The 9,265-nt window shown below is 35.7% G+C and overlaps 1 long non-coding RNA gene across 1 annotated transcript; it reads right to left on the minus strand.

The window, feature by feature from the left end:
* Positions 1 to 7,681: 7,681 nt before the first annotated feature.
* LOC146722173 (uncharacterized) lies at positions 7,682 to 8,782 on the minus strand. Its single transcript, XR_014925294.1, has 3 exons — positions 8,574 to 8,782; positions 8,139 to 8,372; positions 7,682 to 8,016 (listed from the first exon to the last, which is right to left on the minus strand). It is a non-coding gene; the product is annotated as an uncharacterized LOC146722173 (long non-coding RNA).
* Positions 8,783 to 9,265: the final 483 nt, after the last annotated feature.

Consider the following 9,265-nt stretch of genomic DNA (forward strand, 5'->3'; position numbering starts at 1 on the left):
TAAACCGTACACACTACGTAAACAGAGGAAAGTCCAAGTTTTCAATGGATAAAAAAATGGTTTAATACCTATTCCCACCCAAAGGGCAAGTAACATAAATACTATTCTGACCCACATATATACACATTTGCCCCACAAGAAGTGCCATCCAAATCTCATGTGGTTTTTTCCACCAGTAATCATCAGTCTACAATCTTTCAAATTTCATTATTTTTAAAATTTTTCTAAAGGTAATTGGATGGTTAAATTGTAAAAAAATACATATTTACAAGTGTAAAAAATAACAGTACTACATACTTATTATGCCTCTATAAATAGTTACCAAACGCGAGTATTAGGCACTCCCTATCACTAAGAACCCATAGACACATGCCAAACATATGATTTTGTAATCCCATATTGTCCCAATTCCTCTTCTTACAACAAATGACAAAAATTTGACCAGAGATTGGCAAGGCTCTATATGCTATTACAAAACCCACCCTCCGGTTCAATTTTACTTGTTAAAATTTTGCCTAAAAAACTGTTTTCAATAATGTAGTTTCTACATTAAATTAATGCTCAAATAATATTGAGCCACCCCCCATTTTTCTTCCGTCAATTTGCATGTAACTTTGCCTGTCTAATAATATCTTCATTATAACTATGATTCAACCGAATACAACACATTTCAATCAAACCAGAACCGACGATCATGTCAAGTGCCACATCTGATAATCAGGCATTCGCCCCTATCGCTGGACACTATAAATTACCCTATAATTCTTTGTTCACATAATTTTACTGCCAGTTAATCTAATAATCTGCAGCCGTTCATTATTTCATTGATCTTTTTCAAGATTATGCAAGGCCCTATTTAAGATTATCAACCCACACCCGACGTACTACAGTCATTTTCGCTACCGTCGCCCAAATCGAAGATTCTCGGGGGGTGATCACCTTTGAGAATGAAAATGTACTAAATTTTTCTTTTTCCTAGAGAATAATATCATCCTAAATAACCTACAAAAAAGGATATAAATAATCAAATGTTTGAAACAATTAACTGTTAACTCGTCGGTGGATTTGCCTACTTTACGCCGTTGCACTCCCAATTTTAAAAAATTTGTGAACACTTTTATCCTCGCAATATCTGTCTACCGTCCAAGTATGGAAAAATTTATACTCTTTTTGTTATTATGCCAACATTGTAGTAAAATTCATAACAAATTATATGATCGGGTACAAAATTCGACCATACATTTTTCCTTCCGGAAACCTGAAATTTGTTAAAAATACTGCGCGAGCCTACAAACACCCACACTTACCTCCCTTACTAACGCAAACCGCTCAACTGGAAGCAAGAAGTATCATAATGTGTTAGGCCAATTTAGTTTGAGTTTATAATTTCTATAATAAATTTTACGTTTTCCTTATAAAAGAAAAATTCATTTGTCATAGGGTTGCAAATCATCCTCTTTGCATATATCTTTCACGACAGTTAGGCAGGTATAAACAACAAAATAATGTCTGTTACCTTTAAATTTGTTATACTATAACATTTATTTCAGGAAAGGAAAATCAAATCGGTGTAGGACTATCTGTGATGGTTCCCTTGTTAGTCCTCTAATCATGGGTTTTTAAAAATTTGTCCTCGACCTATGGAATTAATCCCTCTTCGCTTAAATCGAACATAAAATAACACATCAATCAAAAAAAAACTACCGAGGCACCATGCTTTTTGATAAATTTCCCCTTAAAACAATACGTTTTAACAAATGTTCAAGACAGTCTGGACACCTGCCGCTTAAAAATAAAACCAACCACCCCCATTCAAATTGAAAAAAAGTTTTTATGTGTTTTAAATTCCTCTTTATTTATAAATAAACTTCAAACTTTTTTTAGAATCGTTAGGTTGATCAACATTTTTACCACCGCAGACAACCTACGACTTGGCCAAAATTAGAAACTTTCTATGTCCTCACTTGCAACGACCTACACGTTGTTGTGTAAAAATTAATTACAAGTTTTGACACGTCTTTGGTGTTAAGATTGCAAGCTTTGCTAGACCAAACAAAACATGTTTTTTTAACAAATTCTTTTGAACACATCTGTTGCAAACAAAAGTCTCGATTGTCGATTGCTGTTTCAGCCCCGCTGGGGATATTTAAGTGGACCTTATTTCTTCAACGAGTCAATTGTAGTCCTACACTCTTCATCACCCTTCACTAGTGCGAGGACAAAGCATCCCTTTATGATTACTTTACCGCACTAAGTGCGGTAATACTGAGACTTTTTCGCACTAGTGCGTAACAAACCTTGTTCTTGTTTTACACATTTATCGACCTTGACAGCCCATACCAAACGTGAACCGTTAACAAAATTCTCCTGCCCGAGACAACAACGTCAATATCGTTATTCAACCCTTCATTATTCAAGAAGGATAAAACACGATAAAAGAAACGACGGGTGTTCCACCCAAGACTAGCTACGCTCTTTAGAACTATAGAAGCAGCTGACTGAATAGGGACACCCAATGACTCTTATTACCGAAAAATGGAGATAAATCAGACATTTCATGATTACCTCCATCATCTGTCCCAAATGCTTAACATTTACCCTTCCTGGAGATAAACGGATCGGCAGGCGACTCCAGACAAATTCGAATTTGATGTTGGACCGGCTAATGCGTTGCACAACGCGAAACCTCCGGTCTTCGTGTTGCCCACGCGAGAAACCAATTCTCGGGTTTTATGTATGCGTGTAGTCCATAAGCCTTCGGTATGCGGGCAACTTCCATGCGCAAGTAATTCGCTTTTGTGTCCTGCACCCCTCGACATATCAGCCATACTATTCTGATTGAGTTCTTTTTTAATTACCTCGAGTCCTACGCTAATTAAATAAAAACTGAGCAGACTTAATTGTCATACTAACTTTGCTGAAACCTAATCCTTTGTAATCACAATTGCAAATAAAAACAAGGAGTACAGCTGGACCTTCCTGCTCTATCGATGGGAAGTAAGTTGTCAAAATTTTTGCGGAACTAGCCTAGTAGCCTAGTTACAAATGAATGACATAACACAAAAAACATTATATGATTTTTTCCCTTCTTTATTTTGTTTAACCTAAAAAGCAATGTCGACAGCGTACCAACAACAAAATTGTTTGCACGTCTTTTCATACTTCCTGGAGTACCCTGAATATGACAAAAATCCGCCGCGCGGGCCAAGGCATAAAATTTTTTTTCAGGTTGGGCCACTATGTTCTTATGGTTAACAAAGTGTAACACATTGCTTTAACGGGGGATGCCGGAGGTTCTACTTTACATCCCCCCCATTCCTCTGGCCCTTTCCGCCCGACCCATCAATCTATTTTGTTCAACACCCAGAAGGTTTTTATTGCGTTAATAGAATAACACAAATGCTTTTCCCACGATTAAAAGGTAATACAATAATAAAGTGAAGCAGCTTGTTCAATTTTGGATAAAAAGACAAAAACATTTGGACACTACGAGGGTTTTTTCTGGTTCCTCGCCGCAGCACTCGTTCTAAAATATGTGCTGTATAAAAGTTCCACAATTTATACGTACAAATAAGACCGCCTTCGCTCCAAAAGATGACATAAAGGACCTACTTAGGTAAGCTTGCACAGAAATAAGTTAGCATACTAGTTAATAAAAAGATCTTGGTTGTTGCGAATATTCTCATTCACAGTTGTGCGTTCTAGTTATTAAAAAAAGATATTTTATATCCTCATATAATTGAAGCAAGTTGTAACGACAAAAGCTTACAAATTATTGGAGAAAATTGCAGTAATCACTGGCGATGTATTTCTTTTGACGGCACCAAGCTTCGAGTGTACGACAATCTATCTGGCTGTACATACGAAACATTGAAGGCTAAAGAAAAAAATTACATTCATCGCCGTTATCCACAAATAAATAAAAATAATATAATATTTGAAAACGTTCAAACACAACCTGATGGTATATGTTGTGGAATCTTTGCTGCCGCATTTGCTACAACTATAGCTTTAGGAGAAAATCCTTGTAATGAGACATATTCTGCTGATGTTAAACGTATGAGACAACATTTCTTAAAAATAATAGCAGAAAATAAACTGTCACCTTTTCCTAACTAATACAATTTTATCATTATACTAGAAATGTGTAATTCTAATAAATATTGTTGCAAAAAAGTGTCTAATACAAATGTCTCATTTGCAAAAATCGGAGAGACGAAAAAAATACATATATTATGGTTGCGTTCTCACGGGAATGGGCGATGGAGGGGCCCATTTCATTCTATATATGCATAAAAATGTTTTGTATATTATATAATATTCTGTTATATTATATAAAAATATACAGCTAGTTATTTGAATATATTTGCTATTTTCTCAATTATTGATAAGAGAAGAAAAGCGAATTGTGCGTACTGCATACATTGTAATTTATAGAAAATTACAGGCAATATCAATATACGTACCATACACGTATGCTTATACCATACACGTATGTGTATACATGTATGTGTATATGTATTTGTATATGTATATGTATGCATTTATGCATGCATTTATGCATGCATTTATATATGTAAGAAATATATACATATATATACATGTATATAGATGCATATATCCATGCATAAACATATATATAATATGTACATGGTGATTAAAAAATCTGGCAATGGCCAATTATCTCCGAAAATAGTGGTCTTATGAAAAAAATACTAAAGGTGTTGACTTTTACCTAGGTGTCAAATTTTGAGATCATTTATAGGTCAACTTTTTAAAATCCTTTATTTTTTATTAGATATTCTTGTAGCTTATCTCGACAGCTTTCCAAAGCATTATAATAAAACATTTTTTTATGAAGTACTTTTTGAATTATAAAGATTTGAAGCAATTGTTTGACATAAAATTATATCTTTGTAAAATATTCAGTTTTACGTTATCATACTTTTTATTTTTATGCACATAATAATGAGACCAATTTGGTGTAAAGAAAATGCACCCAGCAAACACAAAATATAACTGCTATGTTACATGTATATAATACTATATAACGTGCATGTTACATGTAACATATACGGTAATTTCTTACTCATAGATGTAACATTTGTAATATGACATGTTATTTATATATTGTAATTACATCTCAGATAGCATCGATATTGTAGGATGCCGAAAGATAATCTTTCGCGAAGTCACTATCCTGTCTAGGATATAATTACAATAAATAATAGAATTTATAAGTGGGAAATTACAACTAACGTGTATGTTACATGTTACATGCACGTTAATTACGTGTTATATAGCAATTATAATGTTGTTAGCTGGGCAGTTGCTTCTTGAAAATTACATACGTCTTTTGTAACTGTGTTTTCTTTGCACCTATTGATTGGTCTCATTATTCCGTGCATAAAAAGTATAAATGTATAACGAAAATTGAATGTTTTACAAGATATTGTCAATTTTATAAAAGAATTGTTCACTTCAAACATTTGTAGGCTTCCGGTTCCGGTAAGAAAGTGAGTGACAGGTGTGTGAAAGCGTGGCAGGTATTTGTGAGGAAAAAGTGAGAAAAGGGGCGAGGTGAATAGGAGATAAGAGGTGAGAGGGTGTAGAAAAAAGAGGAGGAGAGATTGAAAGGATAGGAGAAGATAAAGGGGTAAGGAGTTAGAAAATAGAAAGTAGGAAAAGGTGAGACACGTGGACACGTAGACACGTGGAAGAAAGAGAGTAGGTGTAGGGAGTAAGTGTAATAGAGGATAAAGATAGGGAATTCACTAGGGAATTCACTAGGGAATTCACTAGCGAGTTGGAGCGAGTTGGAGCATAGAGTAAGTGAATCAAAGAAAGAAAGCGATAAGAGAAAAATGATTAATGAAGAGAATATTAGAGATAGGAGGATAGAGACCAATAGAGATAGGATGTTAGAGGAAGGGGGAAAAAGAGAGATGAAGAAGAAATAAAAAAGAAGGCAGGGAGGCCGAGAAGAGTAGATGAGTTAGGGAAGGAGAGGAGGAGCAGTATGGGATGTATAGATGATTTTTTGAAAAGGAAAAGAGAAGAAGGGGGAGAGGAGGATAAGGAGGAAGAGGAAAGAAGTCTAAGAAGGAGCAAAAAGACAGAAAGGCTGAATAGAGAGGTAGGGGGGATAGAAAAGGAGGAGTTAAGGAGGATGATGGAGGAGATAGGGGAGAAGATAACAGAGAAGTTAGGCGAGGAAATGAGAAAGTTGAAGATAGAAATTTGGAAAAAGGAGGGGGAATGGAGAGAAGAAAGAAAAGAATTGAGAAAAGAGATAGAGAGCCTGGAGAAGAGAGTGATAGATTTGGAAGCAAGAGTAGAGGAAAGAGGAAGAAAGGAGGAAAGAGAAAGAGAGGGGGGCGAAAGAGGGAGTAAGGGGATAAACGAGACAATAATAGGAAAAGTGAAAGACATAGGAAAGAAATTAGAATGGAAGGAAAGAGAAGAGAGAAGAAATAACATAGTAATAAAAAGAATGGAGGAAGGGAAGGAAGGTGTAAAGGAAAGAGTAGAGAAATTAATGAAAGAGATAGGAGCAAAAGCAGAGATAGAATGGATAAGGATGTTGAAAGGAAAGGAGGGAAAGGAAGGTGAAATGGTGGTAGTAAAACTAGGAAGTAGAGAACAAAAAAGACAGGTAATGGAGAGGAAGAGGATATTAAGAGGAAAGAGGATGAGAATAGAAGATGACTTAACATGGGAAGAGAGAAAGATAAAATGGAGACTAATGGAGATCGCGGAGATAGAAAGGAGGAAAGGAAACAATGTATTAACGAGCTATGGAAGGATAAAAATCAATGATGTATGGTGGAGATGGGAAGAAGAGGAAGGTGTGCTTAAAAACTGGAAAGGAGAAATTAGAGAAGGTATAGAGAAAATGAGGGGGGAAGAAGGGGGTATGAAGACAGGAATGGAGGAAAAAAAGGGATAGAAGAAGGGAGAAGAGAAGAAAGGAGGAAAGGAGGAGGGGAGAACAATAGTAAGAAGAGAAAGAAGGAAGGAGAAAGGGAGACGGAGGCAGAAAGAAGAAAGAAACAGGAGAGAAAGGAAAAAGGAGGAGAAGTAAGAGAGGAATGAAAAATAGGTTTTTGGAATGTGGCAGGGCTGAAGAATAAGGAAGAAAAGTTCTGGAAAGAAATAGAAGATTGGGAGGTGGTGGTGATGATGGAAACATGGATAGAGAAAAGGGGGTGGGAGGCGATTAAAAAGAGGTTACCGAAAGGATATAGATGGGAGAAGCAAGCAGCAAAGAAGAGAAAGAAGAAAGGAAGACCGATGGGGGGAATGATCATGGGGGTAAGGGAGGAGAGGGGAAAGATAAAAGTATCAGGAATAGGAGAAAAGGCGGAGGGAATAATGATGGCGGATTTAGAAGTAGGAAGAGCGAAGTGGAGGGTAATAGGCGTATACATCAACGGGGACATGGAAAGGAAATTGGAGGAAATGAAGGTGTAGCATTCATCATCCACACCTTTCATTTACACTCTACACTTTTATTACACCTTACACTTTTCACTGCACTTTTACACTTTTTACATCTTTGTACATTTGTAATAACTTCAATTCATTAATATACATAATGTTTTTAAGAAAAATCAATATTTCCATAACAACATATTCATTCATTTATTTGTTACATATTAATTCTTTTTGTTTTTTCGCTTTATACTTTCAATGAATAAACATTACTTTTTCAAAGATCTGGTGAATTTATTTATAAGTCGCTACATTTTTGGTGACCCCGACGTGATATTAAAGCCGACGTGATATTAAAGCCGACGTGATATTAAAGCCGACGTGATATTAAAGCCGACGCATTTTAAAGGCTGATGCGGAATAAGTGCCAAGTGATCGTCGTATTTGAAGTCTGCGAAATATTATCATCGCTTGGAAGAATTGCTGGATATTCTGATTTTAAGAGATTCATTCTCCGGATCTTTGAAACATCAGAGGCGGATTAGTCCTTCACGGAAATTCTCAAATCATTTTATCGGATTCCTGGAACAAGAGGAAAATGCCAATCGATAGATCACCAGTTAGACCCTGTTCGGATACACAGATTGATATGGATTTGGCAAGAGGATCAAATTAGGTTGGATCAGAAAATATTAATATTTTACCTTCTCAAACTGGACATCAGGTGAGTGATCCTATGTTACAAATTCACTCAAATGAGTTTCGTTTATTAAAACTACCGACTTTCTGGCATAAACAACCTAAACTCTGGTTTGCTTCTATTGAAAGTGAGTTTACGGTTTATCGAATTCGATCAGATGATATTAAATATAGTTCTGTCATTCGTCATCTTGATGAACAAGCCTTAGTAAACATATCTGAAGTCATTGAAAATCCACCTGAAACAGATAAATATAATTATTTAAAGAAAATATTAATAAATCGCTTTACGGATTCAGAGGAAAAACGTTTGAGACAAATATTAGCTGGAATTGAACTTAATGATAAAAAGCTTTCGGAATTACTTCGAGAAATTCGTCATTTGTCTGGAGGATCTTTAGCAGATAGTGTTTTGCAAATGATTTGGCTTCAACGCTTACCACATAGAATTCAAACGACTTTAGCCGTAGTAGAGGATGTTCCTCTTGTTAAACTTGCGGAATTAGCCGATAAAATTGCTGATCGGGACGGCGGTTTGCAAGTTGCGGAAGTTTCCAATAATACAAGTAATAAATCTTCGGATTTCGCGGATTTGCTACGAAGAATCGAAGCTCTTGAAGTTTCTCGTCGTCGAGATCGTTCCAAAAGCCGGTCTAGAGAGAATAGAAGATTTAGATCGTTATCGCGTAAGAAAGACAAATCAAATAAAGATATTAAAGATACATCAATTTGTTTTTACCATAAGAAATTTGGTGATAAGGCTAAACGATGTACTTTACCTTGTTCTATGTCCAAAACATTCTTGGCTTCACAGGAAAACTAAAAACGCCGCTTAAGACTGAGGCTGCTTACGACGGTGTTTCTAACAATCGCCTCATTATTTTCGACAGACATTCAAATTTAAATTTTCTTGTCGATACGGGCGCTGATATATCGTTGTTACCTAAAAAGGTTTTATTGAAGCCGTGGCATACTAATTTAAAACTTTTTGCCGCAAATGGTACTCAAATTAATACTTACGGTTCTAAAACTTTAATTTTGAACCTCGGTTTAAGGAGAGAATTCAAATGAAAATTTTGTGTCGCGGATATTCAACGTCCTATTTTAGGCGCCGATTTCCTTTGTCATTTTA

Source organism: Nylanderia fulva, unplaced genomic scaffold (genome assembly GCF_048542155.1).
Source record: "Nylanderia fulva isolate GAGA-0341 unplaced genomic scaffold, ASM4854215v1 Scaffold359, whole genome shotgun sequence".
Lineage (NCBI taxonomy): Eukaryota > Metazoa > Arthropoda > Insecta > Hymenoptera > Formicidae > Nylanderia > Nylanderia fulva.